General features: G+C 42.0%; 1 protein-coding gene and 1 long non-coding RNA gene across 5 annotated transcripts in view; one reads left to right on the forward strand and one right to left on the reverse strand.

The window, feature by feature from the left end:
• The window catches only part of LOC146339925 (uncharacterized), a 43,322-nt gene extending 42,548 nt beyond the window's left edge, over window positions 1–774 (reverse strand). The window contains exon 1 of the long non-coding RNA XR_014784406.1: window positions 600–774. This is a non-coding gene — a long non-coding RNA (uncharacterized LOC146339925). The remainder of the gene's footprint in view (window positions 1–599) is intronic.
• Window positions 1–21,785, forward strand: part of GRIP1 (glutamate receptor interacting protein 1) — a 492,217-nt gene that overhangs the window by 253,390 nt on the left and 217,042 nt on the right. The gene's annotated exons all lie outside the window — the stretch shown is intronic.

Genomic DNA, 21,785 nt, shown 5'->3' on the forward strand with positions numbered 1-21,785 from the left:
TGTACATGTACAGTGAAGGCGTCCCTTTTGGGGCCGCAGAATTTCTTTGAAAGAATCTCACCCCATCCTGAATTCACACAGGCACACACAGGAAACAATCAGGAGGTCTCCATAGGTTGCGAAAAACAAAAAGCACTTCCAAATTCCGAGGTACAGTCAGAGACTGACTCCCAATGAATTGGAGACACTAATTCAAGGTCTAGAGAGCTCATACCATGGCAGGGAGTGAAGGAATGGTCAGGTCACTCACTGCCATCTCCATTCATTCAGGAATGATTCATTCAGGAGGTCCATGCCTGGCTGGCTCATACCATGGAGGGAAGGAGAAAAACTCACTCACACAAGGTTCCAGTGACTATAATTTGCCTTGGTCTTTTTTAACTCAAATCACACAAGGCAACTCTCATTCACCTGTGCCACATCCCATGGACCTCTATAACCCCCAAACCAAAAAAAACAACAACACCCAAAACACCTTACCAAGTGCTTAAATTACTGACTATCTCTTTAAAGGCAGTATCCTGTCAGCCAAGGCAGAATCGTTCTACGGGTGACCTCACACTGAGTCCCAGACTTAGAGATTTCAAAAGGTCTCTTACCTTGATGCACGCTTCTGGGATGTTCAGTGAATGGCAGTCCAAATTGGTTTAATTCTCCTCGGCATTTGGGATCCGAGTCACAGCACCAAATTGTTAAGGAAATATCCAAGGCAGGTTAGGTTGAACAGTCAGAAATTTATTAAAGCACCTCACGGAACGGTGTCTCTCTCAAATGAAAGAAACAGGATGCATTTATTCAGACTAAAAGCTGGAGAACAAAGAAAATACACTACGCATGCTGAGAAACCAATTAGTACTCAGCAACAGTCTTATCAACACAGCAGCTTTGTTATCTTTAGGAATAAGATTATATTACTTATAATATAAGTATATTATATTACTATTATTATATACTATATTAGTATATTATATTACTATTACTTTGGTGGATAGGAATTTCTTGCTTATGAGCAAGTTACAGTTATCTTCTCATGGTTAGACAGACACACACTCTCAATCCCATCAGGCACCTTAGTTGGTTGCTTGAACCAAACTACTCAAGAGGCCTAGTCAGGCCTACCTTCACAAGTGACTGCAGCTGAAAACATCCTCCTTGTGAGCAAGCCTCCTATACAGGCAAGTAAACCTTTTCTCACAAGGAGGCCTCTGGCTCAGTCTAGAGCTCCTTCTGAGTTCTTTCTTTTCAGGCAGCATCTCTCTCAAGGGCTTGTGGTTTTTCTGCCTCCACCTTTGAGGGCAGATGATGCCCTCATGTTAGTCACCCCTGAGGACCCGGGCACTTCCTGGTCTGCTAGTAGATCCTGGGTATTGTTGGTGGTGGGTGGTAGATCTAGAAGTTTTCATGATGTCACCACTAATTGACCCCCCACCCCCGAATGTTTGCCCTTCTATGACAAAACCACCAGATCCGCCTGGTGATCCTCTTTACGTGAAATAGCTTGCCGGATCAAATGATGTCAGCATAGCGCCGAAGCTGTTGCTGAAAATAGTGGGTGGATGGATTCTTAACAATGAAGTGAACATAAAACACCAATAAGTGTAAAAAAAAGTGCAATGAGACATTTATTTATTTATTACATTTATATCCCACTTTTTTTCCTCCTTAAGGAACCCAAGGCAGAGTACATACTCCTCCTTCTCCATTTTATCCTCACCACAACAACCCTGTGAGGTGGGCTGGGCTGAGAGTCTGTGACTTGCCCAAAGTCACCCAGTGAGGTTCCATGGCTGAGTGGGGACTAGAACCCAGATCTCCCAACTCCCAGTCGAACACTCTCCCCACTACACCACACTGGCTCTTGTTGGCCTGTTAATTTTGTTGGCCTGTTAATTTTGTTGGCATATTAGTTTGCCTATTAGTTTTGTTTTCTTATCCAACAAGCTAGGGGTTAAGACCTGCCTAGAAACCAAACCTGAAACATTGCTCTTGAAAAAAGCAGCAAGTTTTTCTTTTCTTTTCTTTTTGGTAGGATAGCTTGGAGACATGGAAGATTAAAAGGAATTTTCTAAAATAGGCCATTTGTAAACCTTATGTGAAATGTTTTTGCTTCTTAATGCTAGTTGTCGGATGCCAATGATCAAAGCTTTCTTTGCCTGTTAGAAAAAAATGATTCATCAGTCTTTACATAATAATAACTTTCTGTAACTCCCATTCCACTCTGTTTAGATTTTGGAGACACTATTAATGTATATTATAGTGTATCCTTCCCATTGTAACTTTTAACTGAGGCTGTCTTTATTACACCAATACTTATTGCCATCTTGTTGTAACTCATTTCCTTGTAACTGGACGCATGCTATCTCTGAAATGCAATTTTCTCTGTGCTTGTAAAAATGCATGCAGAAAGCTATTTACATGTGTCCATTCTTAGGAATTTGTGCCTTCATTAAAAAATGAGGACCGAAAATGGTTGCCCTGAGGGCAAGACCTTATCCAGCAAACAAACTGGTTCATAACAACAATCCAGAGCATGGCTTGAATATGGTTTGTCATTGAATTATGGCTTGTCATTATGTGCAAACCCTGCATGATGGTTTAACTATGGGAATACACCAGGAAGAGGACCCATGGTTTGTATGTTGGGTTGTGAACTCTGGGTTGTTTGTGGTTCACAACCATAGTTAAACCATAGTTACATGCAGAGTTTACACCTAATAACAAGCCACCATTCAACAGCAACCCACAATTCAGCAACAACCTATACTCAGCCTGTGCTCTGGGTTGTCATTACATGTGAACCAGAATGACTTTGTGAAGAGTTTCCTGAGCAGGGGTGCCTTAAATGCAAGAAATTAAGAATTGTCATAGTATGTTGATCCAGGGGTCCACTTACTTGTCTTTAAATCAAAACTGATAATGCATCTCAGCTCTGAAAGTGGAGAAAAACTTTCTGTTCTCCTCCATCTCCGTTTCATTCCAACTTGAATTTAAATGAAATGAGTTTGTTTTCTCAGAGACAGTGGCATTTTAGTCAATTTTCCGAATTCAAGTTATAATGAAAATGTTTCTCCACAGCCTAGGATTAAGCTAACAGGCATCCTGGATGGGTCTGTCCTTAGAGACAGAAGACTGGGATGTTAATGGTAGCTGAATAAATTGAGATGTTGCATACTTTGGCAGCAGTTATAAAACCTAACGTATGATTTTGACTACCATAATTGCAATGACAGGTTTGAACAGGAAACTGTCATTGTGATGCTGTTTTAAATAAAAGCCAGCTATTTTCCTGTTTACTATCTTCTTGGAACCAGGAAAGTATGATGGTTTCAAGTCAGCTAACTTATTCAGCTACAGAATTTCAATAAATAACAACAGGAGGTAACATTAAGTGCATACTAATGTATGTGCAAATAATAAATAATTGAATATGTACTCGTCTCTCCCGCATGTACATCAGAGATGGTGGAGCTTGGCTGGTTCTGATTATTTTTCTCTGATTAACTCTGAGTTTCTCCCTTACTCTAGACTAACATACAATTACCCCACTCACCACCCCAATTTTGGAGCTCTCATATCTCAGTAAAGCTCTTACTTTTTGAGTAGGTGCATACTACATAACCCCTTCATGGATCACTGCCTTGTTGTGGCGAAGGGACTTGCGTAACTCAGTGAAGCCATAAGCTATGCCGTGCAGGGCCACCCAAGACGGACAGGTCATGGTGGAGAGTTCTGACAAAATCTGGTCCACTGGAGAAGGAAATGGCAACCCACTCCAGTATTCTTGCCAAGAAAACCCCATGGAATGTATCACAAGGCTAAAAGAGATGACGCTGGAAGATGAGACCCTCAGGTCGGAAGGTGTCCAATATACTACTGGGGAAGAGCAGAGGGAATTTCCAAGGAGCGCCAGAAAGAGTGAAGCGGCTGGGCCAAAGCCGAAAGGACACTCAGCTGTGGATGTGTCTGGTGGTGAAAAGAAAGTCTGATGCTGTAAAGAACGATATTGTTTAGGAACCTGGAATGTAAGATCAATGAATCAAGGTAAGCTGGAGGTGGTCAAACATGAGATGGCAAGATTGAACATCGACATCTTGGGAATCAGCAAACTAAAATGGACAAGCATGGGCGAATTTAATTCAGGTGACCATTATATCTACTACTGTGGGCAAGAATCCCTTAGAAGAAATGGAGTAGCACTTATAGTCAACAAAAGGGTGGGAAAAGCAGTACTGGGGTACAATCTCAAAAACGACAGAATGATCTCAGTACGAATCCAAGGCAAACCATTCAACATCACAGTAATTCAAGTCTATGCCCCAACCACTGAGGCCGAAGAAGCTGAGGTTGATCGGTTCTGTGAAGACCTACAACACCTTCTAGAACTAACACCAAAAAAAGATGTCCTCTTCATCATAGGGGATTGGAATGCTAAAGTAGGAAGTCAAGAAATCACCAGGATAACAGGCAAGCATGGCCTTGGTGTACTAAATGAAGCAGGACAAAGGCTAATAGAGTTTTGCCAAGAGAACACGCTGATCATAGCAAACACTCTTTTCCAACAGCACAAGAGGCGACTCTACAAATGGACATCACCAGATGGTCAATATCGAAATCAGATTGATTATGTCCTTTGCAGCCAAAGATGGAGAAGCTCTATACAGTCAGTAAAAACAAGACCTGAAGCTGACTGTGGCTCAGATCATGAGCTTCTTGTTGCAAAATTTCAGCTTAAACTGAAGAACGTAGGGAAAACCACTAAACCATTCAGGTATAACCTAAATCATATCCCTTATGAATATACAGTTGAGGTGACGAATAGATTTCAGGGATTAGACCTGATAGACAGAGTGCCTGAGGAACTGTGGATGGAGGTCCATAACATTGTTCAGGAGGCAGCAATGAAATCCATCCCAAAGAAAAAGAAATGCAAGAAAGCAAAGCGGCTGTCTGAGGAGACTTTACAAGAAGCTGAGGAAAGAAGGGAAGCGAAAAGCAAGGGAGAAAGGGGAAGATATATCCAACTGAATGCAGAGTTCCAGAGAATAGCAAGGAGAGACAAGAAGACCTCCTTAAATGAACAATGCAAAGAAATCGAGGACAACTATAGAATGGGAAAGACTAGAGATCATTTCAAGAAAATTGGAGATCTCAAGGGAACATTTTGTGCAAAGACGGGCATACACAGAAGAACTATACAGGAAAGATCTGAATGTCCCTGATAGCCATGATAGTGCGGTCACTGAACTTGAGCCAGACATCCTAGAGAGTGAAGTCAAGTGGGCCTTAGGAAGCATTAGTAACAACAAAGGTAGCGGAGATGACAGTATTCCAGCTGAGCTATTTAAAATCCTAAAAGATGATGCTGTTAAAGTGCTGCACTCAATATGTCAACAAATTTGGATCACTCAACAATGGCCACAAGACTGGAAAAGGTCAGTTTACATTCCAATTCCAAAGAAGGGCAATGCCAAAGAGTGTTCAAACTACCGTACAATTGTGCTCATTTCACATGCCAGCAAGGTTGTGCTCAAAATCCTACAAGCTAGGCTTCAGCAGTATGTGAACCAAGAACTACCGGAAGTACAAGCTGGGTTTCGAAGAGGCAGAGGAACTAGAGATCAAATCGCCAACCTTTGCTGGATTATGGAGAAAGCAAGAGAATTCCAGAAAAGCGTCTATTTCTGCTTCATTGACTACGCTAAAGCCTTTGATTGTGTGGATCACAACAAACTGTGGCAAATTCTGAAAGAGATGGGAGTACCAGACCACCTTACCTGTCTCCTGAGAAACCTGTACGAGGGTCAAGAAGCAACAGTAAGAACTGGACATGGAACAACCGATTGGTTCAAAACTGGGAAAGGAGTATGACAAGGCTGTATATTGTTGCCCTGCTTGTTTAATTTATATGCAGAGTACATCGTGAGAAACGCCGGGTTTCTCATGATGTACTCACGATACGCAGACGATACCACCCTAATGGCAGAAAGCGAAGAGGATCTAAAGAGCCTCTTGTTGAGGGTGAAAGTGGAGAGTGCAAAAGCTGGTTTGAAACTCAACATTAGAAAAACTAATATCATGGCATCTGGCCCCATCACTTCCTGGCATATAGAAGGGGAAGAAATGGAAGCAGTGACCGATTTTACTTTCTTGGGCTCCAAGATCACCGCAGACGGTGACTGTAGCCATGAAATTAAAAGACGCTTGCTCCTTGGGAGGAAAGCTATGGCAAACCTAGACAGCATAGTAAGAAGCAGAGACATCACCTTGCCAACAAAGATTCGTATAATCAAAGCTATGGTTTTCCCAGTAGCAACGTATGGCTGTGAGAGCTGGACTATAAGGAAGGTTGAGCGCCAAAGAATTGATGCCTTCGAACTGTGGTGCTGGAGAAGACTCTTATGAGTCCCCTGGACTGCAAGGAGGTCAAATCAGTCCATCCTAAAGGAAATCAACCCTGAGTGCTCATTGGAAGGACAGATACTGAAGCTGAACCTCAAATATTTTGGCCACCTAATGCGAAGAGAAAACTCCCTGGAAAAGACCCTGATGCTGGGAAAGATTGAAGGCAAAAGGAGAAGGGGACGGCAGAGGATGAGATGGCTAGATAGCATCAGCGATGCAATGAATATGAATTCGAGCACACTCCAGGAGGGAGCGGAGGACAGGAAGGCTTGGCATGCTATGGTCCAAGGGGTCACGAAGGGTTGGACATGACTTAACGACTGAACAACAACATAGTACATAAACTAAGCCCTAGATGGTGCTTGACATTGATTGAGAATTTAATTTTGTATGTGTGGCATCTAGATTATTTCTGTGGAGTCTTTTCAAAAGCCTTAGTTAAAGACCTGACTGTGTTGCTCGGTTCACCTGTACTCATTCAGACGTGATTTAAGAATCAAGTACCTCCTCCCTGATTAAAAGGATTAGAAGATGCTGAACTTCTCTGAGACAAAATAGATATGGCTGGCCATTAAGGACATTGTGAATATCTGAGTAGGGTTGCTCACAAAACCAAGTGCCCCTGCTTGAATGCTTGCAAACAGAATAAAGGTGAGTATAGCACTGTTCAAATTGCTCATCAAACAAGGCTGTGCTCCACCTCCAACAGTGCTTACCCTGAAGCAAGTAGAGGGTGGTTACCCATCCTTTTCTCCCTTTCTCCTACCCACCTCTCTGCTTCTCTCCACTGCCTAACCCAGCTATCCTGATACAGCTCACTGCTGCCCCATCTGAGGAAAGAATTATCTGTATCTGGATCACTGGGGAAGAGAATTCAGTAGTGGCAGAAGTTGGTGCACCCATGGTGGTCCTCAATTAAGTCTGAGGGAGGTGGGCTGCATGTGATTGTGCACCCCTGTTCCATATGCTTCATAGTTCTGTCTTCAATAATGCTTTCCTCCCCATTTGCCCAGACAGTTGTTAGGCTAACAGGCCTGTAATTTCCTTTTTAAAATCAGCATGAGCCACATTCCATGGGTAGAACTGCATACAATGCTTGATGTAGGACTAACTCTGAAGACAGCATCCCCATGTCAAGTTCTTCTCTCTCTCTCTCTCCATAATGTTTAGTCAGACATGCCCAGGACATTCTCCTCTATTCCCTCACTCATACCCCACTCCCCATCATTGGTTGTCACAGGTAGGAAATTGTGGGGAAAGGCAGAGGTAATTCTAATTAAATATTATGGAAAGAAAGTAAAAAAACTCAGCATAGGGGTTGATGGTTTTGGTGGCAGTCTCATGTTGGTGTCACACATAGTTCTACCCAAACCTATACATATACTGACCTGCTTCACATGTCATGTCAATTCCTGTAATCACCAATGGGTTGTTGTTGGGTTAAACTCTGATTTGTGAAACTCCTAAACAACCCAGAGTTCCAGGTTCGGACATCACGATAGCAACCCAGGGACAGGGCATTCCTGAGTTGTTTATTATGGTTTATTGAAAGCAGAAACGACGAGTGTGTGGGAGGCTGTGCACTGGCTTGCTGCCATGCAGCCCCACTAATTCCTGGGTTAAACAGCCAGGCCATAGAATGGAATGTACAGTCAGGGCCAGAAATATTGGAACAAGGATAACTGTTTTGGCAGTTGGCCTCTGTACACCACCACATTGAAGGTGAAAGGAAACACACCCAGATGGGAGCGAAGTCAAGACTTTCAGCTGTAATGCAAGGAGTTTGACAAAAGTGGGGCACTAACCATTCAGGAAGGACAGCCAGTGGCATACACCCCCCCATCATTGGTGGCTCATAAGTAATGGAACATACCAGCATCATTTCAAACTTAAGGATTGCCTTTAATACCTGGATGAAAATCCTTTGCAGTCAATGACTGCCTGAAGTCTGGAACCCATGGACATGACCAAAGGCTGTTTCCTCCCTCGAGATGCTTTGCCAGGCCTTGACTGCAGCTGCCTTCAGCTGCTGCTTGTTTGTGGGTCTTTCTGCCTTCAGTCTTGTCTTCAGTAAGTGAAAAGCATGCTCTATTGGGTTGAGATCAGGTGACTGACTTGGCCATTGAAGAACATCCAACTTCTTTGCCTGGAGAAACTCTTGGGTAGTTTTTGCTGTATGTTTTGGGTCCATCTGCAATATGAAGCAGCGCCCTATCAGTTTGGCAGCATTCAGCTGAATCTGAGGCCAACTGCCAAAACAGTTATCCTTGTTCCAATATTTCTGGCCCTGACTGTATCTTGGTGTAAAAGAGCGTCTTTTGTTTCCTCCAGCACATACTTGTTCATATTTCAGAAACAGTCTTGTGTGATAGGTTGTATTATCAGTAAACTGGAGTGTAAACTACACTAAACTGGAGGTTAGCCAGCATTTGCTGTTGCTTGATCTGCTGATATTGTCTCATTTCTGCTCTATAGAACTTCGCCAGACCCTTCCAGCTTAATAAACCTCCACCAAATCATCCCCCCTGCTCTCTATTTTTTTTCCTTATAGGGAAGCTTTGCAACATAGCTTTCCCACCATGATTTAAACCTGAGTCTCAAATGCAGACAGCTCTGTTGGCATACTCATCTTGAGCCAAGGTGCTTGCCAAATGAGGGTGAATCTTTAATGCCTTCTGCTTGAGAAGCATCTCATTTTCATGCATCACAGATGTTGTGTTCAGTCTTTTTTTTTTTTTTAGAACTTCTTATCAGTTATGAAATAAAATGATAATAATTTCTCCCCCACCCCGCATTCCTAATTGATAGAGATAGTGGACTACAGTCTTCTGAGATGTTATAACTATGTTTCTGCACCATGACAGAATATTCAGATAATAATGAGATGATATCCAGGTGCATTGTGTATGGACAGTCATGGGAATACACATGCAGTCTGATTTTTAACATGCTCTGATAAAAGATGATCAGGCAGAATATATTCCAGCAAAGGAGACTTCTGAAGAAAGAGGGGGGTGGGAGGTAATACTTAAGAGGCAGGACATTGATTTTAATCTGGAGTAGCAAGATGATGATCTGTTTGATGAATGGAGGAGCCTGCACAAGATCATGCAGGATGTTTGTTGCATGCTTTTGTTTCCATTTTTATCCACCAATAGAACTGCCTAAATTGAAATACTGTTGAGGAAATCTAGGATAGAATAAGGAGGGGAATCTTGCTTTTTCAAGGTTCAATATGCACTGAGCGTTACATCAATTAGATGTCTAATTTCCTGTTAAGGGACTACCCATTCCCCCCACCTCTCTCTCCATGTCTATAAGATGCTGTTCTGCATTTCTGCATTCCAAACAGCAGCCCAAAAGCATCTCTATCATTCCAACGGTTTTATGGTACTTTGCTGAAAGCAGAGCTTGGTGCAGTGTATTAGCATATGCTTCTGCAAAATATTTCATCCTTTTGTGACTCCCTTTTGATCAATTATGTGAATACAAGATTTCTCAAACAACTTTATAGAAAGTGATTTGATCTTCATAGACAAAGACAGATTTTATACTTCCATATTTTAGTTCTAGGATTACAAGAACTGGCATGATTTAAAAATGAACTTTTTTAAAGTTACATTCTCATAAAGATTGTGATAATGATTTAAACAAATGAATTCTATGCTGAATCTCTTTGTTTATATATCTGTGCTTATACTATTTACTTAGACACACACACACACACATATCAATTGTATGGGGGGAGCAGGATCCAAAGTGCTACTGTAGGTGCCCCCAAAGGCTTGAGTATGTCTACAGCTGGTGTGCATGCTCTCTTCCCACCTGAAACAAGAGACAACTTGCACTACTGCTGCCTCGCCGCCTCCCTCTCACTGCCATGCACCCCCACCCCCTTTCCTGCAGTGCTGTGCGGCTGGAGGAAGCAGCCTCCCAGGTTGTATGAGACCCAGCCAAACTCCCATGGGATCCCACAAGCCCTGGCCAAGCTCCCATGGGATCTCACAAGACCTGGCCAAGCTCTCATGGGATATCACAAGACCCAGCCAAGCTCCTGTGGGATCTCATGAATCTTGGCCAAGCTTCTGTGGGATCTCACACTTCTTTTGGCTGTGCAGCTCTCGCTGAGAACAGCAGTCAGCCACCAGGTGCTCCAGATGGCCCTATCAGCTGCTCTCCAGCTGGCGGGGCTCTCTGGGGCATAGAATCATAGAATAGTAGCATTGGAAGGGGCCTACAAGGCCATCGAGTCCAACCCCCTGTTTAATGCAGGAATCCAAGTCAGAGCATCCTTGACAGATGGCTGTCCAGCCTCATCTTGAATGCCTCCAGTGTGGGAGAGCCCACTGCCTCCCTAGGTCATTGGTTCCATTGTTGTATTTCTCTAACAGTCAGGAAGTTTTTCCTGATGTTCAGCCGGAATCTGGCCTCCTGTAACTTGAGCCCATTATTCCATGTCCTGCATTCTGGGATGATCGAGAAGAGATCCTGGCCTTCCTCTCTGTGACAACCTTTCAAGTACCTGAAGAGTGCTATCATCTCTCCCCTCAGTCTTCTCTTCTCAAGGCTAAACATGCCCAGTTCTTTCAGTCTCTCTTCATAGGGCTTTGTTTCCAGTCCTCTGATCATCTTTGTTGCCGTCCTCTGAACCCTCTCCAGCTTGTCTGCATCCTTCTTAAAGTGTGGTGCCCAGAACTGGACACAGTACTCCAGATGAGGCCTAACCAGTGCTGAGTAGAGGGGAACTAGTACTTTCCGGGATTTGGAAGCTATACTTCTATTAATGCAGCACAAAATAGCATTTGCCTTTTTTTCAGCCACATCACATTGTTAGCTCATATTCAGCTTGTGACCGCTCAAGGAGGCAACAGCAGTGGGCCCTTCTGGCTGGGGTGGGGGGTGGGAGCGGTGCAATTTGCCATTCCTATGGTTCCCCTGTATGATGTGGACACATGAGCCCTCGTAATGGTAGGGCCAGCTCTGAGTATATCTAGTTGCATTTTGTGGTGGAACCCTGTCTCATATCACAAATTGCTTTTGGAAGTTTCCTCTGTTTCAAAAGCAGTTTGACACATGGCATAGAGAACTATTGTTTGCGAAAAACAAGCACAAAGCCCCCTTGGCAATGCAGAGACAGTTATATGGTACTTTGACTCCAAAATTCCATTCAAACACACACAGTGACTTCAGACTTGCACAAGTTATGATGTTATTGCTCCACAGTAATTTGTACAAAACAGACATAAGGCTCTAAAGAAATAAGCTGCAAAATAAAATCAGCAAGCAAGGGAACTTTTAATTATTTGGGGAAATTAATTACAACAGTGATTTGACCATTAGAAACCACATAATACATTTAGAAATTACTATGCTATAGATAGATTTTGAGACATTATGGTTTTGATGCCCTTTTAGGCTGCTTACTTTCCTGGGAGTAAACTCCATTGAATGTAGGAGGACTTCTGAGTAAACATGAGGAAGATTGTACTGTTGATGTCCTAGAGTAGGGGTGGGCAACTTGTGGCCCTCAAGATATTTTGGCCTACAGCTCCCATGATCCCTCACCATTGGCTATGCTGGCTAGAGCTGATGGGATTTGTACGCCAAAACAACTGGAGGGTCACAAGTTGTCCACCCCTGCCTTATGGTCTAGGCTAGGCATGGGTTCTCTGCAAAGTATTAGAAAACTACCTTAGCTGAAAGACTTTCTGTATAACCGGGACTTGCTTTGAATTATTAATGTAGCCTCCTTGCCAAAATGTCTCTCCCCACTCTTCACGCATCAGTTTATTCACACTTTGGCCCTCTTCTCCTATGTGCTTCAGTTATTCTGCCACCATGCCCCGAAGCAACCTCTGAAGATTTAGATACCTGGGAGTGGAATGACCTCATAGTTGAATCATAAGAAGGCTAGACCAAGCACCATACACACCCATACACTTCCTAGAATTTGCCTCAGGGGAGCAAGGTCTTGTTGCTAATCTTCTAATTTTCATGATATTGGAGCCGGCATGGTGTAGTGGCTAGAGTGTTGGACTGGAAGCTGGGAGATCTGGGTTCTAGTCCCTGCTCAGCCATGGAAGCTCACTGGGTGACTTGGGGTCAGTCACAGACTCTCAGCCCAACCTACCTCACAAGGTTGTTGTTGTGAGGATAAAATGGAGAGGAGAGGAGGATCATGTAAGCCGCCTTGGGTTCCTTGCAAGAGAAAAAAAGGCGGGATATAAATTCAATAAATAAATAAATAAATGATCTTGCTGTTGCCCCATCAGACTTCCAATCCATATGAAATCTGTTGAAGTGGATTCAGTCCACTTCAGGACACAAAGAGCCATAGAGACTGTCCTCTCTGTTTGCCATGAGATCCAGACTAAGCTAGTTGAACTTGGGTCTCATTGAAACCAATGGAACAAGTTAGTCATGACTTAAGTCCCATTGATTTCAGTGGAACCAAGTATAACTAATGTTGCCTGGATCCACCCATCCTGTCTTTCATAGATCATGACTACAACACTAGGCCTTCTTCCTTCCTTTGGAAACCCACCACATACCATAGTGCTAATCAGTTTACTAGAATCTGAGTACATAATCTGATGCCCACAACTACTTGGAGAGTAGAGAAATGAAGATGAGCTTGCTTTAACAGCAAAAAGGTAGGACTAGAGAAGAGGTGGGCAGACTTCAGGCTTGTTAGATCTGCTTTGGTCTTTTACTATATACACTTAGAAATAAAGAACAGGGTGTCTCTGTGTACATTCTGAGCCTGGGAATTCATTTTCAGTACCAGAACTGAACTGAGCTCACAGCCCTTTCACAAAAAAAGTCCAATCCTAGTTACCCCCAAGCTTTCTTCACTTCAGTAGCCTGATTTGGGAGGGGGGGCATTTTCTTGTTGCTATTGTTAAACAATTGGGAGTTAGAAACCCTTGTCAATCTATGATGACCTAGAGATCGACTAGTAAATCCTGATCTGCCCATCCCTGGTCTAGGGATGTTAGAAAAGACATACTGACTATAAAAGAAACTGACCAATAGAACCAGCTTTTTATGAAAAATTGCTTTAAAATAATTATTCTTAAAGTTCTGTATTTTTTTTCTGATTCATTGGTTTTCCAGACAGAATGTTTAAGAGATCAGGAGCATCCTCAAGCTTACAGCCTTTTCCCTGTAGGCTGACATGCTTGTCCTTCCCTCTTCTGCTCAGATTTCCCCCTGTCTTCCCATTTCAGTGCTAGATATGTGCTAGTGTTATATCTGCAAACAGAAGGCCAAGTCTTAATATAATTATATATGTGGGGCGGGGGAGCATAGCTCAGTGTGATAGAGCACATGCTTTGCATGCAGAAGGTCCCAGGTTCGATCCCCGGCTTCTCCAGGTAGGGCAAGAAAAGAATCCTGCCTGAAACCCTTGAGAGCCGCTGCCAGTCAGTGTCGACAATACTGGGCTAAATGGACCAATGGTCTGACTTGGTATAAGGCAGCTTCCTATGTTCCTATGGTATGCCAGGACAATTAGGAATGTTCATACTGCCTGCCAATAGCATAAGAACATAAGAAAAGCTGTGCTGGATCAGTCCAAGCATGTTGAATGTTTAGTCCAGCATTCTGTTCTCACAGTAGCCAACCAGCTATCCACAGGAAACCCACAAGCAGGAGGTGGGTGCAATAGCACCCTCCTGCCCATGTTCCCCAGCACCCTCCTGCCTATGTTCCTCAGCAACTGGAGTACAAAGGCATACTGTCTCTGATACTGAAGGTAGCATATATCCATCAGGACTAGTAGCCACTAATAGCCTTCTCCTCCATGAATTTGTCCAATCCCCTTTTAAAGCCATCCAAATCGGTGGCCATCTCTACAAATTATAGAAGTGAATTCCATAGTTTAACTATGCCCTGTGTGAAGAAGTAGCAGGACTTAGTGTTGCAGAATACTCTTGCCTTCTTTGCCTGAAGAAGGTTCTCATTCTTTACATACAAAGTCCTAGGGCACCTTGTTAGGCTAAGGGTCAGCATTAGGCTATGAAATACCTAGTTCAAAGCTCAGACAAATGGGTCAAATTCATTAAACTGAGAATGTTCTATCCTTCAAATGTACAATTTATTACCACTACACAGGGTTTTTAATATTTTCTTCCTCTGCTTAAATTATTGTGTAGATAAATTGAGAACTGTACATGATGAACTGAAAATCAAAAGTTAATTTAAGTGTGCAGAATAAAGGCCACAATTCTGAAGCTACTTACAAGCTCATAAATTTCATTTTACTCAGTGAGATTTATGAGTTGTATATAAAACCCTGGATTGTATCCAATTATTTTAATAAGATGACTTCACAATAGGCAGAGGCATATATAGAAGCATGTGGATCATGTTTACCTTTTAAATATTTCCATTGGGAATTGTAGAAAGAAAAAAACCATTCATATCACAGTCTGCTGTCAGCCCTTCAGGCCTGGGTGCAGGTATTTTTGTTTTACTTCCCTAACATGCTCTGATGTGAGGTATATTATCTCATTCCTCATATCCTTCATAGGTTCCTCTCCACTTCAAGACTATAGCAGTAAATAGAGCTTGGCCTAAGAGGAATGTTTAGCTGGGTTGCTGTTATACAAAAGGCATCAAAGGCTCATCTGCCAGTTCCAGTTCCAGTACTTAGACAGGCTCACTTTCAACAAAGAAAATCAAATATTGTCTTGCAGTTTACGCACAGACATAAACATTATGGTGTCAGTAAAAGAGCTTTTCTTTTCACAGTACCTTAAAAGCTTCATCTAGCTGCTTTGTGCCTTGCTTTGAATGTCATATTTTTTTACACTTCCACATCTTCCTATTACGCAGTTTAATATTGTAGATTGTTCAGTTTCCCCCCTTTTCAGAAACTTACATTAATTATTTTCAAAAATATAAATTCTACTTGCAGGCAAAACCTCTGCCTGTAATGGGGCATGCTTAAATATCCTACACTTAAATATATTATGGTGAGGAAATTAAAAATAAAGCAGCAGATCTAGGGTATTTTTGTAATCCATTAAATACATGATACTCCTTTGTAGTGAATCAGACTATTGGTCCATCTAGCTCAGCACTGTCCAGGCTGTCAGGCAGAGGTCTTTCCTAACCCTGTTGTTTGAGGTCCCTTTAATAGGAAATACCAGGATTAAACCTAGGGCCTTCTGCATGCAAAATGTGTGCTATGCCACCACACCATGGCCTCTTCCCATCTTTAATTCTCCTTAATTTCATTTTACTGCCCATCCCACAAACCTGCTCATACCAGTTCTTTTCCCATTCCCTTAACACAAGAGAATTAAAATGAAACCCTTCCTGGAAGCAAGGCTTTTACCTGGAAGTAAAGCGGTTTGTTTATTTCTTATTGTCCTAGCTTACGCATTGCCAAATCCCAGCAGCTGCAGCATTCCTCACTAAAAAAGTACAAAACCCTGTTGGAACTACACATCTTTAACCATATACGGTAGCAAGTTGAAACTGTTTCTCAGACAGAGAGATCCCCTGCTTTTGAGATTACAGAGATATCTCTTTTCAGATTACGTTATCCCACAGCCTTTAATTATATGCAAGTTGCTAGTAGAAACAAGCAGTAATTTGCCTGTGTGGGTCATTTCATTTTGTTTTACTTGTGCTTAGAAGTTTGGCATTGGAATATGTTGGCAGAATGGAAGGTGCATGATATTTTTGCTTTCAGGTATATCTTTGGTTTCTTTCAACAGTGGTGAAAAACTACCCTGGTTGTGCTTTATTTCATTATACAGTATTTTCAAATGCTGCAAGTCCTTTATGAATCATGCTGACAGAAGATACTTTGAAGAATTCTCAGTTGGATTCTAAAAGTCTGCCTTTTTTGCCTCCTAAGCGGCCGTCAGGAAGCTAAACCAAGAAGGCTGATACTGCAAATGCTATCAAATTATGAATATGAGAATTGATGGACTTCTCAAAAACACTAGGCAGATTGCATCTAGTACTGCTGCTGCATAAGTTCTTTTTCTTTGTGCAGGACATGAACACCAGGCAAATCCTGTTAAAAGGACGTTGCAAAGCACATGCACCAGTATTATGGCCCACTTTGTAAGCAAACTGATGTTCTGTGTAGATATTTTATGTCTGATATTCCCCAGATAGTTTGTTTGTCCCAAATAAATGCTGCTAAAGTAAAATTCTTTAACATTATGGTTTTTAAGATGTGTTCTGGGAAACCCTGGAGTTTCTCAGAAGCTTACCAGGGGTTCCTCAAGCAGTACTGGCAGAGAAGCTTGCAAAGATACCTTCTTCACATTTATTTCCCTTGAAATATTCCCTTGGGTATGTTCTAGGTCACATACCTATTTCATGTAGGGCAACAGTGAGGCTCACCAGGCCTGGCCAGCACCCTGTGGAAACTGTGTACTCCCTAGAATATGCCCCTAAATCCTCTCCAGTAAGCAAAAGCTCCATGGCAAACATGCAGCTTCCCTGGCAGACAATTCATGGCTCAAAGGGTTTCCACAGGTACAAAGACTGTAAATCCCTGTCCTGACATGTTTTTCTTTAATGGATGAATCAAGAATTAGAAGAAGGCGTGCCATGATCTAAGGATGATTGCACCAATATCACCACCACTGTCATTTTGTTTTTTATATTATTTTTTTTTAAAGAGGAGAGCAAGAGAGACAGAAAGGGGAGAAACCTGAACATATTGGGGGGTTGGGTTATTGTTAAAAAAAACGTTGAGGCAACAGGTGAATCCTGAATCATCTGAACAGGTTGACGTCTGCTATCCTTCCCCTAACACATTGGGAAAAAACAAAAGACCTATGGCACCGTAAAGATGAAGGTGGCACCTTCACCCTGTTTATTGTGGCAAAAACTTCAACCGTCTTCTAATATGCTGGGTCTCTTACCACAATGTATGTTTCAGTGTTTCTTAGCAGGTTATGTTTCACTGATACTTAATCATAGGAATGTAGCTACAAACTCAAGCCTTTAGACCAAGGTATGTTATTTTTTAACAGTATTTCAGTTTGTCCTACTCTCTAGTGAAAGCTTTTTTTAAGCGTATTTAATTTTTAAGCAATGGTTGTTTTAAAATATTGTGTACCTTAATAACATCCAACATTCCTATAAAATAAGATGTCACTGGCAGCAAACAGTAATAACGATGCTATATGGAAGTACACAGACATAGATATATTAAACACTCTCACTAAACTAGATCTCTAACTCATCAAACCTTGTTATTCTCCCTAAGGCTTTTAAATAAGCTATGAAACAAAATGTGCTTTGATTCTCCTTACATCACTCGTAATTTAGAGTAGCTTCATGTGTTACAATAAAGCAGTGGAGAGGAAGCACAACTGAATTGTTCTTACTGCACCTTCAGCTTAATGTCCAAAACGGGACTCATGCGAGGTGTGGAACTAGTTCTGTCATCTGAAGTTTGCATGTATCAACCCCATATGCTCATTCTCATAAGTTATACCAAAACTGTGGTAAGAGGAAGTGCAATTCATTAACACTTTAACTCACCTCCCTATATATTGTTGTGTGGAGACAGAGGAAAGAAAAGCATAATTTATTAGTAATAATGAACCATCACAGAGTTCATTTGATCAGAAGTGAGGTATTGTACATCATGTTGCACCTCTTTGGATTGTACAGTTAGGTGATGTGACTTGTGGCAGGGAACATCAACCATAGATTAATCTGAGCTGTATGTATGCAGTAGAATTCTTCACCCACACTCTCAACCCCACTATGGTCAGCATGATCAAAAGTATTTTCATTTTTTTATTGGAATTAGGTTCCATGGAATAGGGTTTCCACCTCCTGCTTTATTTATTTATTTATTTATTTATTTATTTCATTTCTATACCGCCCAATAGCCGAAGCTCTCTGGGCGGTTCACAAAAATTAAAACCAAACAACACACAATAAAACAATTTAAAATATATAGAACATTAAAACCACAATATAACAATACAACCACAATAAAACCTAGCAGCAGTGCAAGAGTTTAAAATACAGATTTAAAACAGCAAAGATAAAAATTTAGAAAGCTAAAATGCTAAAATGCCTGGGAAAATAAAAAGGTCTTCACCTGGCGCCGAAAGGAATACAATGTAGGCGCCAGGCGAACCTCACTAGGGAGCTCATTCCAGAGCTGGGGTGCCACAGCAGAAAAAGCCCTCCTTCCAGTAGCCACCCGCCTCACTTCCTTTGGCAGGGGCTCACGGAGAAGGGCCGCTGATGATGATCTTAAGGTCTGGGCAGGCACATATGGGAGGAGGCGATCCTTCAGGTAACCTGGCCCCAAGCCGTTAAGGGCTTTGAATGTTAACACCAGCACTTTGAATCGGGCCCGGAAATGGACTGGCAGCCAGTGCAGCTGGAAAAGTACTGGCGTAATATGAGCTCACAGGCCAGTCCCTGTTAACAATCTTGCTGCCCTATTTGGACCAGCTGAAGTTTCCGGACCGTTTTCAAAGGCAGTCCCATGTATAACGCATTGCAGTAATCCAGACGAGAAGTTATCAGAGCATGGATAACTGTAGCTAGGCTATCTCTGTCCAGATAAGGGTGTAGTTGGTATACCAGCCTAAGCTGATAAAAAGTGCTCCGTGCCACTGAGTTCACCTGTTCCTCAAGTGACAGTTCTGGATCCAAGAGCACCCCCAAACTACGAACCTGATCCTTTAGGAGAAGTGCAACCCCCTCCAGAACAGGTTGAATATCACCTAGCCGGGCAGACGAACCACCCACTAACAGTACCTCCGTCTTGTCTGGATTGAGTTTCAGTTTATTAGCCCTCATCCAGTCCATTACCGTGCCCAGGCACTGATTCAGAACAGCCACTGCCTCACCTGGTTTTGATGAGAAAGAGAGGTAGAGCTGGGTGTCATCCGCATATTGATGACACCTCAGCCCACACCTCCGGATAACCTCCCCCAGTGGTTTCATGTAGATGTTAAACAGCATGGGGGATAAAATAGAGCCCTGTGGAACCCCATGGCATAATTGCCATGGCACAGAGCAATAATCCCCCAGCACCACCTTCTGGAATCGGCCATCCAAGTAGGAGCGGAACCACTGTAGTGCAGTGCCTCCAACTCCTAACCCAGACAACCTATCCAGAAGGATACCATGGTCTCTACAGACAACGCCCCTTGCTTTAAGAGCCACAAGGCAGCAATAAATAAGGAGAAATGGTGACTCACATCCCAGTGCCATAGTAATCTGTTCTCCCACTCTTCCTTCCTGCTATACCAAGGACCAAACAAGACATTACTTTACTAGTGTGGTTAGCAACCATGTCTGGGTTTTAAAAAAATTTAAATACCAGGAATGGAGGAGGGAATTTTCATTGGGATCACAGCATGTGGTGAGGGGAGATTTAAGCCTTTCATCCCCAGCTACAATCCTGACAAAAAACAGACTCCATGGGGCTATGAAGCTTAGAAAAAAATAATCCCAATCAATGGGAGGTTGTTTTTTCTAAACCTCTTAACCATGCAGTTTTAGTCAGGATCATGATTAGCAGGAAAGAGTTAAACCTCCCCAATGAAAATCACCCCACATCTGTTTGTTTTTTTAATCTAGACATAGTTGCTAATCAAGCTATAAAGTAACATCTGGTTTAGCTCTAATATAAGAAGTATTGTCTTTGGGTCAGCCCTTTCCCCAAGTTTTCTAGAACTTGAATCTCTGAGTGGAGGGAATATGGATCTTACTTGAATACACATGCATGTAAACAAATTGGCAGTGCACAGCTGTTTTAGAAGTAAAACCAGATCCATTGTGAAATTAAACATTGTAACATTTAAAAAATAAAAATAGACTGTCAAGGCTACTTTAATGTACAGAAAGAAGACAGGGAAATCATGTAATGATGGGCCAGGGCTGGAACTCGTGTAGTAGTCCTTGATGTGATAATAGGGATGTTCACAAAGTACACAAATATTCCAGTTCCCATCTGCGAAGTGTTGCAGAGTATGAATTAGGCCACAGTCATACCATGAGTGCATTCAGGTGAAACAACAAACCACTTTTTGCTGTTATGAGCACAAGCAAGCAGGAGCCTCAGGTTCAGACTTTATCATCCCCTTCATCTTTTCTCTGTGTATGATGGAGGAGACTTGAAGCTTCCAGTGCTGATTTGTGGCAAATCATAGTTTGCTGTTTCATCCAGACCTGAAATCTATGGTTTTCAGAAACCATAGTTTGCCTACAAGTCAGGATGCCAAACCTCGGTTTGATCATGATTTAGGATGGTTTGTGGCAGACTATAGTTTGTGGCTGCAAACATAGTTTACCAGGTTTGCACAGAACTGCAGTATATGTTTTGTCACAGGCCAGCATCATAAGCATCTAATCTCCTCTAATGGACAAGAGAAGGATGAAGGAGGGGGGGAGGATGCACATGAGGTCAAGGCAGCTTGTGTTCATAACAAACTATAGGTTGCCATTAAGTCTGATTGCAGCCAATGGCCTGGTTTACATGTAATGCTGAATGTTGTTTATTGTTACATGCATGAGCCTCAGGGCTTGCACACTCTCCCCCTCTCCTATCTTTTGATGTAAGGAGATCCATTTTCAGTTTACCATGGCTACTTGTTATGCTCAAACCCATACAAACTGTGGTTAATCTTAACTATGATTTAGGGAAACAAGCCAACTTCAAACCATGGTTTATTATCTTGGCTTGTTTTCCTACACTATAGTTAACTTTAACCACAGTTCTTAAGTTGGACAAAATGAGTAACTGCAGTTAGTTGAAAATGGAACTGAATGCTTCCAATGTCCTCCTGGCCATGGTAAAGGGGAGTGTGCAAGCCCAAGTCTCGCCCACGCTTATTCCTCTACCATTAAACTGTGGTTTAGCATTGAGTCTAAACTCAGCTAATGAGTGCAGGAGAAGGAGGAAGCTAATATACCCCTGGTCACTGCACATACTTTTCTAGGTTATGAGCAGCTGGGAAATACTGAAACATTTTTAGTATACTGAAGGAAGTAACTATGTGCAATAGTAATGGATTTAATTTCATGTGATAGCTGCTCAGTAATTTTAAAACATCATGACATTTGAATGATACATCTTACCAAAATGAGTAGAACTGGGAATTTATTAGACAAATATGTAGTAATTGTCTTAAAGACATGAGTAAGCAAAGATATCCATATTCAGGAAAGTATTTAAGCAGCATACCTAAGCATCAGCTAAATATGATTCACTACTTGCCTGAACTGGAACTTTAAAAGCTAACAAGAGAAGCAATAGTGTAAATTATTGTACTCTAATAGATTTAAAACTATGTAAAAAGGTAAAAGATTATGGAAATATGAACTGTAATAAGAACATAAGAAGAAACTATGCCAAGTGTTGACTGCCTTTC

This window comes from Heloderma suspectum, chromosome 7 (genome assembly GCF_057233095.1).
Source record: "Heloderma suspectum isolate Gila_16-S chromosome 7, 16-S_ref, whole genome shotgun sequence".
Lineage (NCBI taxonomy): Eukaryota > Metazoa > Chordata > Lepidosauria > Squamata > Helodermatidae > Heloderma > Heloderma suspectum.